The 16,082-nt window shown below is 47.8% G+C and overlaps 1 protein-coding gene across 4 annotated transcripts in view; it reads left to right on the forward strand.

Annotated features, from left to right (window-relative positions):
• The first annotated feature begins 6,668 nt into the window (after positions 1-6,668).
• Positions 6,669-16,082, forward strand: part of LUZP1 (leucine zipper protein 1) — a 97,593-nt gene continuing 88,179 nt past the window's right edge. Inside the window, exon 1 of one of the 4 annotated variants that reach the window (XM_017886508.1) lies at positions 6,669-6,857. The gene's annotated coding sequence lies outside the window, so the exon portion shown is untranslated. The other 3 variants (XM_017886507.1, XM_017886505.1, XM_017886506.1) reach the window with 3 other exon arrangements.

Below are 16,082 nucleotides of genomic sequence, written 5' to 3' on the forward strand. Positions count from 1 at the left end.
CTTCCCAAAGTGCTGGGATTACAGGCGTGAGTCACTACACCCGGCCTCCTGCCTTTTTTATTAACAGATGAAGAAACTGAACCCAGAAAGGGGCAGTGACAGACCCAAGATTCTTCCGTGGGACAGAATTCACTTCTGCCTTTCTCATAACCTCAGGCACTGGTCAGACCTGGGGCCTTATAGAGAAATGTGAACTGGGATGAAAAGTTTGCTGTTGAGAATTTTGCTAAGTGGACCCACCCCACACCTCCTCAGAGCTTTCTTCAGAAATCCTAATTTATTTTAGGTATGGCCACTAGGTGGCGCAGGGGCACCAGGAAAAAGTGCAGAAATCAAAGGTTGGTGGGCTCCTTCCTCTTCAGATCAATTTTCCTTAGCAAGGGGGAATGGTGAATGGGGAATAGTAAAGCCAGCCTGGCGCGGTGGCTCGCACCTGTAATTGCAGCGCCTTTGCAGGCCGAGGCAGGTGGATCCCTTGAGGTCAAGGAGCTTGAGACCAGCCTGGGCAACACGGTGAAACTCCGTCTCTACAAAAAACACAAAAACTAGCTGGGTGTGGTGGTGCATGCCTGTAGTCCCAGCTACTCAGGAGGCTGAGGTGGGACAATCCCTTAAGCCTGGGAGGTCAAGGCTAGGACAGCATTATACTGTATACATTATCCATATATACATATACATGTACATTATACATATACAGAGGTGAATTCTGCCTCATTCGAGGAGGTAGCATGGAGTAGTGGCTAAGACCCTGGATGCAGGCATCACACAGACCAGGTAGGAAACCTACCTTCCTTTTGCTGCCGGGGAACTCCCTGACACCTAGCTCATCAGGTAGCCTCTGACACTTAGATTTGGGTACAAGATAAGGTCTTTATTTCCCAGGGCTCTATACAGAGTTAGAGTTGCTGGTGCCCTCTTCCTGACAGGTCTCTTTTCCAGACAGTTGATGGTCAACTCCAGTCCAGCAGAGAAGTTTCTGCAAGAAGGCAGGAAGTCTTTGCTGCCACACAGAGAAGGTGAGGCTAATGGAATCCAGCAGCTCCACAGCCCAGGATACATGTGGAAGCTCATCCATACTTCTGTTTATCTCATGACACATAGATGTGCAAAGGGTCTGAGGCTGAAAATGATGAATGATTCAGGGGTGCTGAGAGTCTAGAGTTCGGGGATGCTGAGAGTCTAGAGTGCCTGAGAAGAAAGAGAGAGTTGGAGAAGTAAGCTGGGCCTTGGGGACTTGACCAAGCTATCTACATTGAACTTTATCCTGGGAGCAACAGGGAGCTATTGAAGATTATTTAGCAAAGGAATGATACAGTTAGACCAATGTTGAAAGCAATCACTCAAGCTGGGTGTAAAAGAAGGAATGGGTTGGGTGTGGTGGCTCACGCCTGTAATACCAGCACTTTGGGAGCCGAGGTGGGCGGATCACTTGAGGTCAGGAGTTTGACACTAGCCTGGCCAACATGGCGAAACCCCATCTCTACTAAAAATATAAAAATTAGCTGGGTGTGGTGGCATGCACCTGTAATGGCAGCTACTCAGGAGGCTGAGGCAGGAGAATCGCTTGAACCAGGGAGGCGGAGGTTGCAGTGAGCCAAGATCATGCCACTACACTCCAGCCTGGGTGATAGAGCGAGACTTCATCTCAAAAAAACAAAAACAAAACAAAACAAGGAATGGAGGTGGGGGAGCCTGGAGGCAGACAGTCCAACCAGAAGAGCTGCAGGCTGGAATGGGGTGATTACACTGATGGCTGATTTTTCATCCACTCAGAGCTTTTCATCAGCCAAGGGGCACTCCAGTGAAATTTGTCTGGCTTGCCCAGGAGTCAGCTCCTCCAGGGTAAGGGGCTGCCCAGCCAGAGAGGAAGAGTGGTTGGTCCCAGCAGCAGGTGTTTCCAAGCAGATCTTCGATATAATCAGACGACCTAGGAAGAGAAAGGCTGGCTAATGAGAGAAGCGAGATTCTGAGTCAGGTTGGAGGGCAGAGGCAGTGTGTGATGTAATGGTTAGGAACACATAATGGCACCAGACACATTTTGTTCAGGTCCCAGCTCTGCCTCTTCTTGACTGTGTGGTTGTGGGCAGGTCACTTTGGCTTGCTTTCTTTTTTTCTTTCTTTCTTTTTTTTTTCCCCCGACAGAGTCTCACTCTTTCACCCAGGCTGGAGTGCAGTGGTGAGATCTTGGATCACTGCAACACCCACCTCCTGGGTTCAAGCAATTCTTGTGCCTCAGCCTCCTGAGTAGCTGGGACTAAAGGTGCATGCCACCACTCCCAGCTAATTTTGTACTTTTCTTCAGTAGAAACGAGGTTTCGCTATGTTGGCCAGGTTTGTCTCAAACTCCTGACCTTAAGTGATTCACCTGCTTTGGCCTCCCAAAATGCTAGGATTACAGGCATGAGCCACTGTGCCTGGCCCACTTTGTCTTTCTGAGCCTCAGTTTCCTCATCTGTAAAATGTGATTAGGAATAGGGCTCATGCCTTGAGACTATTGCAGGGGCTAGACAAGGGAATGTGTGTAAAACTCAGCACAGCACTGGATGCCTAGGAAACACTCGATAAGGGAAGCTCCAGGTTCTCAGCCCATCAAAGACAGTCTGTTGCTGGGGCAGGGTGGTCATTCTGGCTTTGCAGCACATCTCCAGGCCAGGGTGGCTTCAAAAACTGGCCAGTCTGAGCTGATACCACACTAAGTTAGGCGAAGAGAATTCCAGCCAGAAGCAAAGAAATGATGCTTTGGACAGCCCAGGACCACACTCTGGGGGAAATGTGCCATTTCTGTTCCACCTTTTTTTTTTTTTTTCTTGAGACAGAATTTAGCTCTGTTGCCAGGCTGGAGTGCAGTGGTACAATTGTAGCTCAGTGCAGCCTTGACCTTCTAGGCCGAAGCGATCATCTCACCTCAGCCTCCTGTGTCCAGCTGATTTTTAAATTTTTTGTGGAGACAAGGTCTCACTTTGTTGTCCAGGCTGGTCTCAAACTCCTGAGCTCCAGCAATCATCCCACCTTGGCCTCCCAAAGTGTTGGATTGCAAGCATTAACCACTGCAACTGCACCTGGCCTCTGTTCCAATTTTTGAAACATTAAAATTATTCTCCTTTTCTAGGGGTTCTAGTTGATATCCTCTGTTTTATTTTGCTGGTTTCCTTTTTATTTTGTGGGTGGTTGTATACTGAAGTCCTCCTATAAGACTGGTTATTGTGATAAACGTTTTATGTACATCCTTGTTTTCTTTTCTTTTCTTTTTTTTTTAGACGGAGTTTTGCTTTTGTTGCCCAGGCTGGAGTGCAATGGTGCGATCTCGCCTCACCACAACCTCTACCTCACAGGTTCAAGCAATTCTCCTTCCTCAGCCTCCTGAGTAGCTAGGATTACAGGTATGTGCCACCATGCCTGGCTAATTTTGTATTTTTAGTAGAGACAGGGTTTCTCCATGTTGGTCAGGCTGGTCTTGAACTCCCAACCTCAGGTGATCCACCCACCTTGGTCTCCCAAAGTGCTGGGATCACAGGCGTGAGCCACCGTGCCTGGCCTTATGTACATTCTTTCATATAATCTTTATAGCAACCCTTTCATGTAGTTTTTGTGTTATTGTCCTCACTGTGTGGATGAAGAAACTGAGTCTTGAACAAGTTAACAAACGTTCCTGGGTCTGTCTGGCACTAACCCCTCCACCCTTCGTTACTAAACTTACCTGGCCTGTCAACAGAAAGGTCCCTAGAGCCTTAAGTTACTCTAGTATCCTGCCCCAGAATTACCCAGTGAGTAGAATGCCAAGGTTTGTCTGGACCAAAAATAAGAGAAACAACCTTTGGGAGGCTGAGGCGGGCGGATCACGAGGTCAGGAGTTCAAGACCATCCTGGTCAAAATGGTGAAACCCTGTCTCTACTAAAAATACAAAAATTAGCTGGGCGTGGTGGCAGGTGCCTGTAGTCCCAGCTACTCGGGAGGCTGAGGCAGGAGAATCGCTTGAACCTGGGAGGTGGAGGTTGGAGTGAGCCGAGATCGTGCCACTGCACTCCAGCCTGGGCTACAGAGCAAGACTCCGTCTCAAAAAAAAAAGAGAAACAACCATGTGACACAGGGCGCAATTCTGATTAAGGAACCATCCATTTTATTAGGGTCACATGTGTAATGCATTCCCTGAGAATTTAATGTGGGGAAAAATTTGTCTCTCCCAACTCACTGGCCTGATTCTTCCAACCATATCACAGCAATAGCTAATTCTTCTATAGGATTTACCATGTGACAGGCCTGTTATGAGAACTAAATATGCGGCTGGGTGCGGTGGCTCATGCCTGTAATCCCAGCACTGTGGGAGGCTGAGGCAGGTAAATCACTTGAGGTCAGGAGTTCGAGACCAGCCTGACCAATATGGTGAAACCCTGTCTCTACTAAAAATACAAAAATTAGCCAGGCGTGGCAGCAGGGGCCTATAATCCCAGCTACTCAGGAGGCTGAGGCAGGAGAATTGCTTAAACCCGGCAGGCAGAGGTTGCAGTGAGCTGAGATTGCACCACTGCACTCCAGCCTGGGTGACAGAGCGAGACTCCATCTCAAAAAACAAAACGAAACAAAAAAAAGAACTAAATATGCCTGAAGTCATTTAATCCTTCCAGGGACCCTAAGAAAGGGGTTTATTATTATATTACCCTGTTTTTCAGAAGAAGCAACAGAAGCACAGAGAAATTAAATAACTGCTTAAGGTCATGTGACTAGTAAGTGGTAGAGTTGGGTTTCAAAACAACGTAATTTGCCTCCAGGGTCTGTGTATTCAATCACATGTTTACTACTTCCTACACGATTTGTAACTCATCCTGGTTCCCTCTTGACTTTGACTGCCAGGAAACTCAGAGCCATGATTTGTTTGTTCTTCACAGTTACTATCCTTAGAAAACTCAGCCCACCATTTCTACCCTAATTAGTCAGTTTTTCATCTCTCTTTTCTTTTTCCCCAGTGGCCTTTGATCCAGGCTTTTATCGCTCCCGAATTCTTGGTCTTTAATTATCAGTCAAATGGTCTCGAGGCTGCAATGAAACTACCTCAAGACCCTTTTTGGAAAAGACATGACGTAAGACATCAGATGAACAGATATGGCTTCTGACCAGTTGAGCCAGTTGGACACAGTTGAAGATGTCTTTTGAGCATCTTTCATGTAACCAGTACTGCCCTCTGTCATGTGGAGGATACAACTGTGATCCCAGGGTAGTCCCATACTAGTTATGCCAACTGCTATAATAGATAAATCCTGAAAACACAATGCCTAAATACAATAGAAATTAGTTCAATGTGTGGCCCCCTCAGTCAAGTGATGAGTGAGACCCAGGTTGACTAATGCTCTGTCCTGTTCAATGTGTAGCTTCCAAGGGGGCCCCTGGTGTTGACATCCGATTGGCAGATGAGAGAAAAGAGCTTTGAGAAAGCATACATCCTTCTTCACCACTTTGGCTAGGACATGGCATTCATGTTCTCTGCCCATATCTCACTGGTGAACACTAATTATGTTCCTAATAGCAAGGAGTGCTGGAAAATGTAGTCTGGCTACTTTTCTCAGAAACAACTCTACATTTGGAAGGGGAACAGCTTTGATGAACAGCTGACCTTGTCCCAGTTTATGAGGAACTTAAAATTATTGAACGGTCTAACCTTACAGAATGGCTAAGAATACCATGCAATATGTAATGTGGCCACAGGGAGGAAAATGGCCTGGCCTTGTTTACAAGAAACCATGGACAAAAAAAAAAAAAAAAGGAGCATTTAAGGCCAGGCACAGTAGCTCGCACCTGTAATTCCAGCACTTTTGGAGGCTGAGGTGGGTGGATCACCTGAGGTCAGGAGTTCGAGATCAGCCTTATCAACCAATGAAATCCTGTCTCTACTAAAAATACAAAATTAGTTGGGTGTGGTGGCACACGCCTGTAATCCCAGTTACTTGGGAGGCTGAGGCAGGAGAATCGCTTGAACCCGGGAGGTGGAGGTTGCAGTGAGCCAAGATTGTGCCACTGCACTCCAGCCTGGGCTACAAGGCGAAACTCCATCTCAAAAAAAAAGGGGGAGCATTTACATTTAAACCAAATGTATTTGTCCAACAAGGGAATGGGATGGGGTGTGCGGAGGGGGAGAGCTTATCATGATAGCAAGTATTCAGGCAGAGGCTAAATTTTCACTTGGCTGAGGGGCTAGAAGGGGTCACGTGGACAGATGCCTCCTATCAGTCCTTCTAAGTGTGAACTTCCATGTAAGGTTCCCTTAGTCACCTCTGAGCACTTACTTTATGTCAAGTTCTCGGTAAGGCTCTGAGGACCCAGAAACACATGAGACAAGGTCATGGTTACTCAACTGAAATGCAGAAGCAGGATAGAGAAAGGCTGAGCTCTGGAAACAGGAGGCTGGAGTTTAATTCCTAGCTCTGTTATTTTGTAGCTGTGCGTCACTGGAGCTGCCACTTGGCCTCTGGTTCTGTTTCCTCATTTATGAATTAGGAACAACAGTTATCTTCATAGATTAAAGAACCCAGTGACAAAATATACCTGGAGCACAGTGCCTGGTATGTAGTAAGCACGTTATTTTATTAGTAGTAATATTTTTATGACGACCTTGGATAAGTCACTTCATTTTTCAAAGCCTCAGCTTTCTCATCCGTAGGATGGAGTTAACACTGACATCACGGGGTTGGAATCTTGCTGTGTCGTGGGGTCGGGAGCTGCCATTTCGTCTCTCCGCTTCCTTCTGGGATAAGTGGGTCGCACCATGGCCACTCGATCGCGGACGGAAACCAGCCCCGTTCAGCGCGCAGAGGAGGAACCTGATTAATAAGGACGCGATTTCCTGGCTGCGCTCTTGGGGAAGGAGGTTTGTTCTGGGTCCCATCCCCCGGCCGGTCCTGCTCAGGAAACGCGGAGAGAAAGCCAGGAACCAGGCCTGCCAGGCCCTGCGGCCCCTCAGCGCCGTCCCTCCTCCCCGGCCCTCGGCTGCAGGAAGCCGGCTGGCGGGAACGCCCTGCCTGGTGGGTGGGAAAGGCGAGAGCGCGCCCGGCACCGGCGGCTTCCCAGACCCGCGGCTGGCTGGCTGCGCGGAGCTGTCACTGCGGCAAACGGCGAACGCGCCGGCCCCCTCCCCCGCCTCCCTCACGCCTGGTGCAGTCGGCCCGTTTGTATTTCACAAAGTGCTGCAGCCGGATTCATGGCTCACTGGCGCAGGAGGGGAGAGAGGCTGAGTCCTGTCAAGCGTCAGCGCCCCACCGGGTACGGAGCGCATGCCGCGGGGGCCGGGCTGGGGAGGGAAGGGCGTCCAGCCCTCTCTTTTGGATGGTGAGATGCTGAGGCCTGAGGGTTTCTAGGTGGGTGTTCAAGGTCACGGCTAGTAAACGGCAGGGCCGGGATGCAACTCGGGGTCTGTTTTACCCTAAAGTTTGTGCCTCGCATCTGTGGTTCTGCTCCAGGTTTTTGAGGTGTTTGGGGGGCGGGGGTTACATTCTTGCAGCTCCTCAAGAACCGGAGTTCTGTACCCAGGGGCTACCAATGGCCTCTCAGAGGTCTGTGAACTACTTGAAATTGTGTAACATGTTGTGTGTGTTGCATTTTTCTTCGAAGTTCCAAAGGTGTCAGTGATCCAACAAGGGTTAAGAATTATAGCTCTCTGCAGGGCATGGTGGCTCACGCTTGTAATCCCACCACTTTGGGAGGCCGAAGTGGGAGGATCTCGATTCCAGGAGTTCGAGACCAGCCTGGGAAACATAGTGAGACCCCCTCATCCTTACAGAAAATTTAAAAATTAGCTGGACATGGTGGCACATGCTTCTGGTCCCAGCCACTTTGGAGGCTGAGACAGGAGGATTGCTTGAGCCCAGGAGTTTGAGGCTGTGGTGAGGGGTGATTGTGTCATTGCATTGCAGCCTGGGCGACAGAGGTCAGACGTTATCTCAAAAAACGAAAAATCCCCAAAATTATAGCTCTCCAAGCCCGCTATGAGGACTCCAGCTTCATGAGAGGTTGAGGTTCCTCTATGCCTATAACCTCTTGAGAATATTTCTGCAAAGCCCCAGCTGTTACTCTGTAGCAACTTGGGGGCCTCTACAGGATCCCAGATCTTTCTACTGGATCTTGAGACTCTTCCTGTAGGATCTTGAGATCTCTCTGGGGATTTGAGCTCTTTATGGGGTCCTGGTGTCTCTTTCTGTGGTTCTGACAATTTCACTATAGGGTCCGATGGTCCTCCATGGAATTAGTTCTAAACCTGGGCCTCAGGATAGCTATGAACTCCCTGAAATTGTATGCAAGATTTTGTGGGTCTGTCTGTATACATGGAATTCTGGAGAGAGGTTTCACAGATTTCACCAGATTCTCAAAAGAATCTGTGATCCCCCAAAAGCTGGGAAAAAATATTGCTTTAGTGCATTCATTTGAATAGGCCTTACTCCTTTCTCATCAATAAAAGTCAAGGAAGTAGGGGGCCAGGCCGTGGTGGCTCATGCCTGTAATTCCAGCACTTTTGGGGAGGCTGAGATGGGCAGATCGTTTGAGGTCAGGAGTTTGAGACCAGCCTGGCCAACATGGTGAAACCCCATCTCCACTAAAAATATAAAAATTAACTGGGTGGAGTGGCACACGCCTATAATCCTGGCTGCTCGGGAGGCTGAGGTATGAAAATCACTGGAACCCAGGAGGTGGAGGTTGCAGTGAGCCGAGATCACACCACTACACTCTAGCCTGGGCGACAGAGCAAGACTACATCTAAAAAAAAAAAAAAAAAGTCAAGGAAGTAAAAGGTGGAGGAAATAAAAGACAGTGCTTTTTAGTAGAGTATGGGCTTTGGACTCAGGCATTCCTGGGTTAAAATCCCAATTTTCCCACTTACCAGCTGTGTGACCTTGAGCATGTTCCTTACCCTTTCTGAGCCTCCAGGCCACCTCTTCTAGGAAGCCTTCTCTGGCTCCTCAATTCAGTTAGGTCCCCACCCTGCATCCCCCAATCCCTTCTGGCATCTCGCCTGATTCTTTGCAGCACTTAATGGAATTGTTATTAAGTAATTGTATTTAATGTTGTCCTGTTTCTCCACTCCTGCAGTCCAGGAAACTTGGGACTTTTGCTGTATTACAGTCTGTGTAGTGCCTGGCACATGTTAGGCACTCAGCCATTTCTTATGAAATAAATAAAAGTGCAAAGGAATGGAGGGATGCAGGCCAGACACGGTACTAGGGGCAGAAAGGGATCAGAAATTAATAAGCATCATTCCTGCTGTTGAGGAAGTCCTAGGCTGGAGGGGGAAATAAGATGCAAACGAGGAAAACTGTCCTAAGTGCGGTAATGGGGGATGAACACTAATGGAGGCAAATACTAGCGGGGAAAGCACCAAAAGGTCCAAAGATGAGTGAGACCTAGTCCCTGAAGAGCTGAGATGCCTTTCCTTTGTATTATGTGTTACGATTTACAAAGCACTTAGCTTACATGCAATAGCTGGGTATACACTTATTCTGCAGAGGTGGCAAAACTACTGCTGAGAAGAGTTCAATGACTTGCCCAAAGCCACCTGACCAATAATGGCTGCCTGAGTGCATAGCTTATTTGCTTTGGAATACAGCCCATTTCCTCCCAGACTTGGGCTTTGATGTTGCACATGTCTTGGTTTAGATTCTACTAGATGTGTGACCAGTAAATGACTTTACCTGTCTCAGCCTTGTTTTCCCAGTCTGCAAGATAGTAGCAATAATGACCCCCTATAACCTTTAAGAGATCGTATATGCAATATACTAGCAATAATGACCCCTATAACCTTTAAGAGGTAGTATATGTAAAGTACCCAGCATGATTCTTGGTTCAGAATAAAGGATCTATAAATGTTTGTGGAATGAATGAATGAATGAATGAGTGAGTGAATGAAATACACGTAGTAATGGTTGTCGTGAAACATGAGGGAGCAAAGGAATAGAGAGAACTTAAAATCATGCCATTCGGGGGATGATAGGAGGATTGAGGGCGATTTTATTCCTTCCTATTCTCACTTTCTATGATTCTTGGCAGACTTTGCACTGGCCTCAATCATACTGGGTAATCATTTATTGTTTGCAAACCAACAAAAGTGAGCCAACTCCAGCTTGGTTAGCTTTCTTTTTATGTATGTCTTTACTGCCTTTTTTCTGATGACACAGTAATACTACTCCTTGTAAAAAATTAAATTGCAGAAAGATATAATGAGTGAAAATGAAAGCGCAAGTTTAGACATGGTAGACACAAGGTGCTGACATATTGTGATTCTTTGGAAGGTGTGGAAGGGACATAGGACAGTGTGATGGTGAATTTACGTGTCAATTTGACTGAGCTAAGGGATGCCCAGATAGCTGGTAAAACATTATTTCTGAATATTTCTAGGAGAGATTAATATTTGAATTGGTAGATTGAGTAGAGAAAATTGCCTCCACCAGTGTAGGTGGGCATGATCCAATTCACTGAGGGTCCAACAGAACAAAAAGGAGGAGGAAGGAAAATTTGCTCTCTCTCATTGAGCTGGAACATCCATCTTCTCCTGCCCTTGGACATTGGAGCTCCTGGTTCTCAGACCGTTGGACCCTAAGACTTATACCAGCACTTCCCTGCCCACAAACCCCCATTCTTAGCACCACCATCTTTTCTGGTTCTCCAGCTTGCAAAAGGCAGACTGTAGGACTTCTCTGCTTCCATAATCTTGTGAGCCAATTCTCATAATAAGTAAATTTTATATACATAGATATATATACTCCTATTGGTTCTGTTTCTCTGGAGAATTCTAACTAATACAGACAGGGAGAAAAAAAAATTCTGCCTGCTTAAAAGTCTTTTTGTCCTGGCCTTGTCATGGTTCCTGGGACTTATATTAGGTGTCTTACTTTTGGCTTGTAGCATTGAAAGTTCAAATGCAACCAAGGTCTTGGGTCAGGGGAGGAAGTGAAAATTGTCTCGGCATGGGCTTTCCTGGAACCCCATGAAGAAGGAGATAGGATCTGTGGAACTTTCTATTGCAGTATGCACAGGTGGCTCAGATGCCCACTGCTGGTATACCTTGTAGCTGTGTTTTTACCCCCTTTCCCCTCCATAGCAAAGTCTTTTTTGAAAGTTCTCACTATATGCACAGACAGAACAGCAAAGGAGGCTGGACACAGTGTCTCACACCTGTAATCCCAGTACTTTGGGAGGCCAAGGCAGGTGGATGACTTGAGCTCAGGAGATAGAGACCAGCCTGGGCAACATGGCGAAACTCCATGTCTACCAAAAATACAAAAAAATTAGCTGGGTGTGTGTGTTGGCGGGCACCTGTTATCCCAGCTACGTGGGATGCTGAGGTAGGAGGATTACTCGAGCGTGGGAAGTGGAGTTGTAGTGAGCCGAGATCATGACATTGCACTCCAGTCTGGGTGACAAAGTGAGACTCTATCTCAAAAAAAAAAAAAAAGCAAAACAGAAACAAAACAAAACTCAGCAAAGCGAAAGAAGAAAAACCCTGAAGTTTCTCTATTTAGCTCTTATTTATTTATTTATTTTTTTAGAGACAGGGTCTTTCTCTGTCACTCAGGCTGGAGTGCAGGGCAGAGATCATAGCTCACTACAGCCTCCAACTCCTGGGCTCAAGCAATCTTCCCTCCTCAGCCTCCAGAGTAACTAGGACTACAGGTGTGAGCCACCATGCCTGGTGGTGGCTCACACCTGTAATCCTAGCACTTTGGGAGGCTGAGGTGGGCGGATCACGAGGTCAGGAGTTGGAGACCAGCCTGACCAACATGGTGAAACCCCGTCTCTACTAAAATTACAAAAATTAACTGGGTGTGGTGTTGCATGCCTGTAATCCCAGCTACTCAGGAGGCTGAGGCAGAATTGCTTGAATACAGGAGGCGGAGCTGAGATCTCACCACTGCACTCTAGCCTGAGCAACAGAGTGAGACTGTCTCAAAAAAAATAAAAATAAAAATAAAATAAAATTTTGGCTAGGCGTGGTGGCTCACGCTTGCAATCCCAGCACTTTGGGAGGACAAAGCTAAAGGATCGCTTGAGCCCAGGCATTTGAGACCAGCCTGGGCAACATGGTGAAACCCCGTCTCTACTAAAAATACAAAAGTTACCTGGGCGTGGTGCGTCATGCCTGTAATCCCACCTACTCGGGAGGCTGAGGCAGGAGAATCGCGTGAACCTGGGAGGCGAAGGTTGCAGTGAGCCCAGATCGTGCCACCGCACTCTAGCCTGAGCGACAGAGGGAGACCCCCGTCTCAAAAAAAAAAATTTCTTTTTTTGTTTGTAAAGACAGGGGTCTCCCTCTGTCGCCCAGATTTGTCTCAAACTCCTGGTCTCAAGTAATCTTCCCACCTTGGCCACCCAAAGCACTGGGATTACAGGTGTGAGCCACTGAGCCTGGCCTATTTAGTTGTTTATAGTCTCCATATTTTTCTATGCATATACTAAGCATATATTACAAATTATAACTATAGGGTCCTACTACACTTGTAATTCAGCAACTTACTCTCACTCTTTTCACTTAACAATGCCCAACAGAGACCTTTTATTGCCTAATCATACAAATCTATTCCTTTCCTTTTACTATATGGAGCCTCTTGAGGGCAGGGCCTACTTCCAGTCCAGAGTCCAGCATATGGGAGGTCTTGCTGGGAGGACGAGGACATGTTCAAATAGTAACAGCAACCACTACATCCTGGCATGAACTAGGTGCCAGGCTCTGAACGCAGCTCTTTCAGATGTTTAACCCTCACAGGCACTGTGTGAGAAAGGTAGTATTATTATTTCCATTTTGCAGATGAGAAACTGAGGTGCAGAGACCTAAAAACCCAAGATTACATAACTAGTAAGTGGCAGAGCTGGGTTTTTGAATCCTGATCTTTCCTGTGCCAAAGGTTTTGCTATGAATAAATGAATAAGTGGTTGCTGGGATCATGGGTCCTGGGGAGAAAGTTCTTTCTTCAGAACCTCCCTGGTATGTCCTGGATTCTTCCTTCCAAGGGTTTGTAGTACTTGGAATCGGCTTTAGCCCTTAGGAGCAACTCAGTAAAGGCCCTTCCTTTGCCTCCAGCAATCTTACGGCCATGCTTACTTTTCACAGGAAGTGGTGTTTTTGAATATTTTTTCTAAAAATAAGCTATAATTTATTAGGGGCCTTTGAGGACCAGGCCAGGCATTTCAGGACACCCATGTGCCTGCCTACAGCATAGGAAATTAATCAGAACCCCAAAGTTCTTCCCCTCCTCCCACAGGCCAGTGCTCTGGAAACGCCCAGTGCCTCATTGCAGCTCTCCTAGAGGCCTGCAGAGGTGCCAAGGGCAGTTTAACACAGACCCACGTCTCTGTAAAGAAGGTGAGAGGAGAAAGGCGCGAAGCAGAAATGGGTCAGCTGTGCCGCAAAGAACTCTCAGAGAGAACCCCACGCTGACCCCAGCTTGGAGGCATGCTGAATGACAGAGATGCCCTGGGGCATCAGATGTGACTGCAGCATCCATCTGGGGTCTGCAGACTGGAGTGCTGGTCTCTGTTCCAGTGGGAATGCTTTGCAGGGCCACTTTCAGCAAGCCTCTTCCTTTCTCAAAACCCTAAAGTCTTTCACGTGAAATGATTTAGTGGATTGTAATGAGGTGCTGTGTGGTGTTACGAACTAGAAATAATACCGATGATAGTAATTGTATATATAATATATATATAACATACAATAATTATATATATTTTTGAGACAGGGTCTCGATCTGTCACCCAGGCTGGAGTGCGGTGGCATTATCATGGCTCATTGCAACCTCCACCTCCCAGGTTCAAGGGATCCTCCCACCGCAGCCTCCTGAGTAGCTGAGACTGCATGGGCACCACCAGGCCTGGCTAATTTTTGTATTTTTTGTAAAGACGGGGTTTTGCCATGTTGTCCAGGCTGGTCTCAAACTCTTGGACTCAAGTGATCCACCCACCTGGACCCAAGTGATCCTCCCGAAGTGCTGGGATTTGCAGGCATGAGCCACCATGCCTGGTCAATATAATACTATTGAAAATAAGAACTACAGGGGCTGGGCGTGGTGGCTCACATCTGTAATCCCAGCACTTTAGGAGGCCGAGGTGAGTGGATCACCTGAGGTCAGGAGCTTGAGACCAGCATGGCCAACATGGTGAAACACCATCTCTACTAAAAATACAAAAATTGGCCAGGTGTGGTGGTGAGTGCCGGTAATCCCAGCTACTTGGGAGGCTGAGGCAGGAGAATCTCTTGAACCTGGAAGGCGAAGGTTGCAGTGAACTGAGATCGCGCCACTGCACTCCAGCCTGGAAGACAAGAGAGAAAATTCATCTCAAAAAAAAAAAAAAAAAAAAAAAGAAAGAAAATAAGAATGACAATCATATTGATTGTGGAACACTGTGCCTGATGCTTTCCAGAAAGTATGTTAGGTAATTTTAAAACAAACATGTTCCACGAGACTACATTATTATCCCCATTTTACAGATGAGAAGATAGGCTCAGAGACAGCCAGTATGACTCCAGAACATATGATCCCAGGGTTTTCTGGCATCAAAGCTTCAGCTCCACAAACATGTGTGGGTTCTGACCTCCAGGGAGTGCTAAGAAACAAATGGAAGGTCAGTTCGTTATAAGTTGTAGTGTTCATGCCCATGTGAGGATTAAACACAATGTTATTGGGTACTCAGAACAGGGAGGATTGCCTTCTGGCTGGGAGAAGCTGGGAGGTGAGACAGCAGGGGAAGAGCTTGAGCAAAGAGTCAAATGTGGGAAAGCAGTGGGTGTGCTAAGAGAAGTCTGGATAAACTGTGTGTGTGTGTGTGCGCGCTCGCGCGTGTGTAAAGGTAAGAAGTGATCATACCAGGCCAGGGCTTTGGCCTTTATTCCATAGGCAATAAAGAGCTTACACAAGCGATATCTCAAGAGACCAACCATGCTGCTGTAGTCAGAGAGGAAGCAGCCCTCAGCCCATCTGTGTCCTGGCTTGTGAATGTTGCCAGCGTGTGGGAGGGCATCGGCAGCGAGAGCAGTCTCTGGCTGTGTCCTGTACTCTGCTGGGTGTGGGTCTTGGGCTGTCTTCAAAGCCCTCCTCCCGACTTCTCAGGGCCCTAGGTGCTTTTTAGATAGTAGACTTAAAGGAAGTATGTCATAGAAGTATCGGAGGGGATTTTGAGATCATCTGGTTATTCCCCCCTCCCATTTTAAAGAAGATGAAAGTCGGGAACATAGATGGGAAAGTACTTGTCTAGCGTCACACAACGAATGAATAGCAGAGCGGGGAACTGGAACCCATGCCTCCTGAGTCCGAGCTGAGTTCCTTTTCTGCATTTGCGGAGTAAGAGAAATAGCATTTGTTGAGTGATTATTCCATATCAGGTTCTAGGCTAAGCACCTTTCCATTGATTATCTCATTCAATCCTCACAACCCTTCAGAGTGCCCAGCTTTTTTTTTTTTCTTTTGAGACAGGGTCTCACTCTGTCAGCTACGCTGGAGTGCAGTGGCACGATCACGATCACGGCTCACTGCAGCCTCTACATCCCCGGGCTCAAGCGATCCTCCTACTTTAGCCTACAGGCGCGCGCCACCACGCCCGGCTAATTTTTGTATTTTTTTATAGAGATGGGGTTTCGCCATATTGCCCAGGCTGGTCTCGAACTTCTGAGTTTAAGCGATCCGTCCGCCTCAGCCTCCCAAAATTCTGGGATTACGGACGTGAGCCACCACGCGGGCCGAAAGTGCCCCTCCTGAAATCAGGAAGTCTTGTCTCCCATTTCGATTTCCCAGGGCGCCTACCACAGGACCTAGCTAGGGAGGCAATAAAAACTTGGTGGAGCCTAAGTCCTGGGAAGAGAAAAAAGGACGGAGGGGGCGGGGCCTGCAGACCAACCCCGCCCATCACAAAGACCCCGCCTTCCAGACCGCTGACGTCACCACTTGGCCCCGCCCATCATTGTCAGTCCCGCGGAGCCAGAGGAGGCGCCGGTCGCTGGGAGCTGAGCGCCGGAGCCCTCCGCGGGCGGGAGCGCTGTCCGGGGCCGCCGAGGTGAGGGTCCGTGAGGCGGCGGCGGGAGCACGGCGCGGGGGACTGGGACGGGCGCGGGGAGGGGAGG

This window comes from Rhinopithecus bieti, unplaced genomic scaffold (genome assembly GCF_001698545.2).
Source record: "Rhinopithecus bieti isolate Rb0 unplaced genomic scaffold, ASM169854v2 scaffold_14826, whole genome shotgun sequence".
Lineage (NCBI taxonomy): Eukaryota > Metazoa > Chordata > Mammalia > Primates > Cercopithecidae > Rhinopithecus > Rhinopithecus bieti.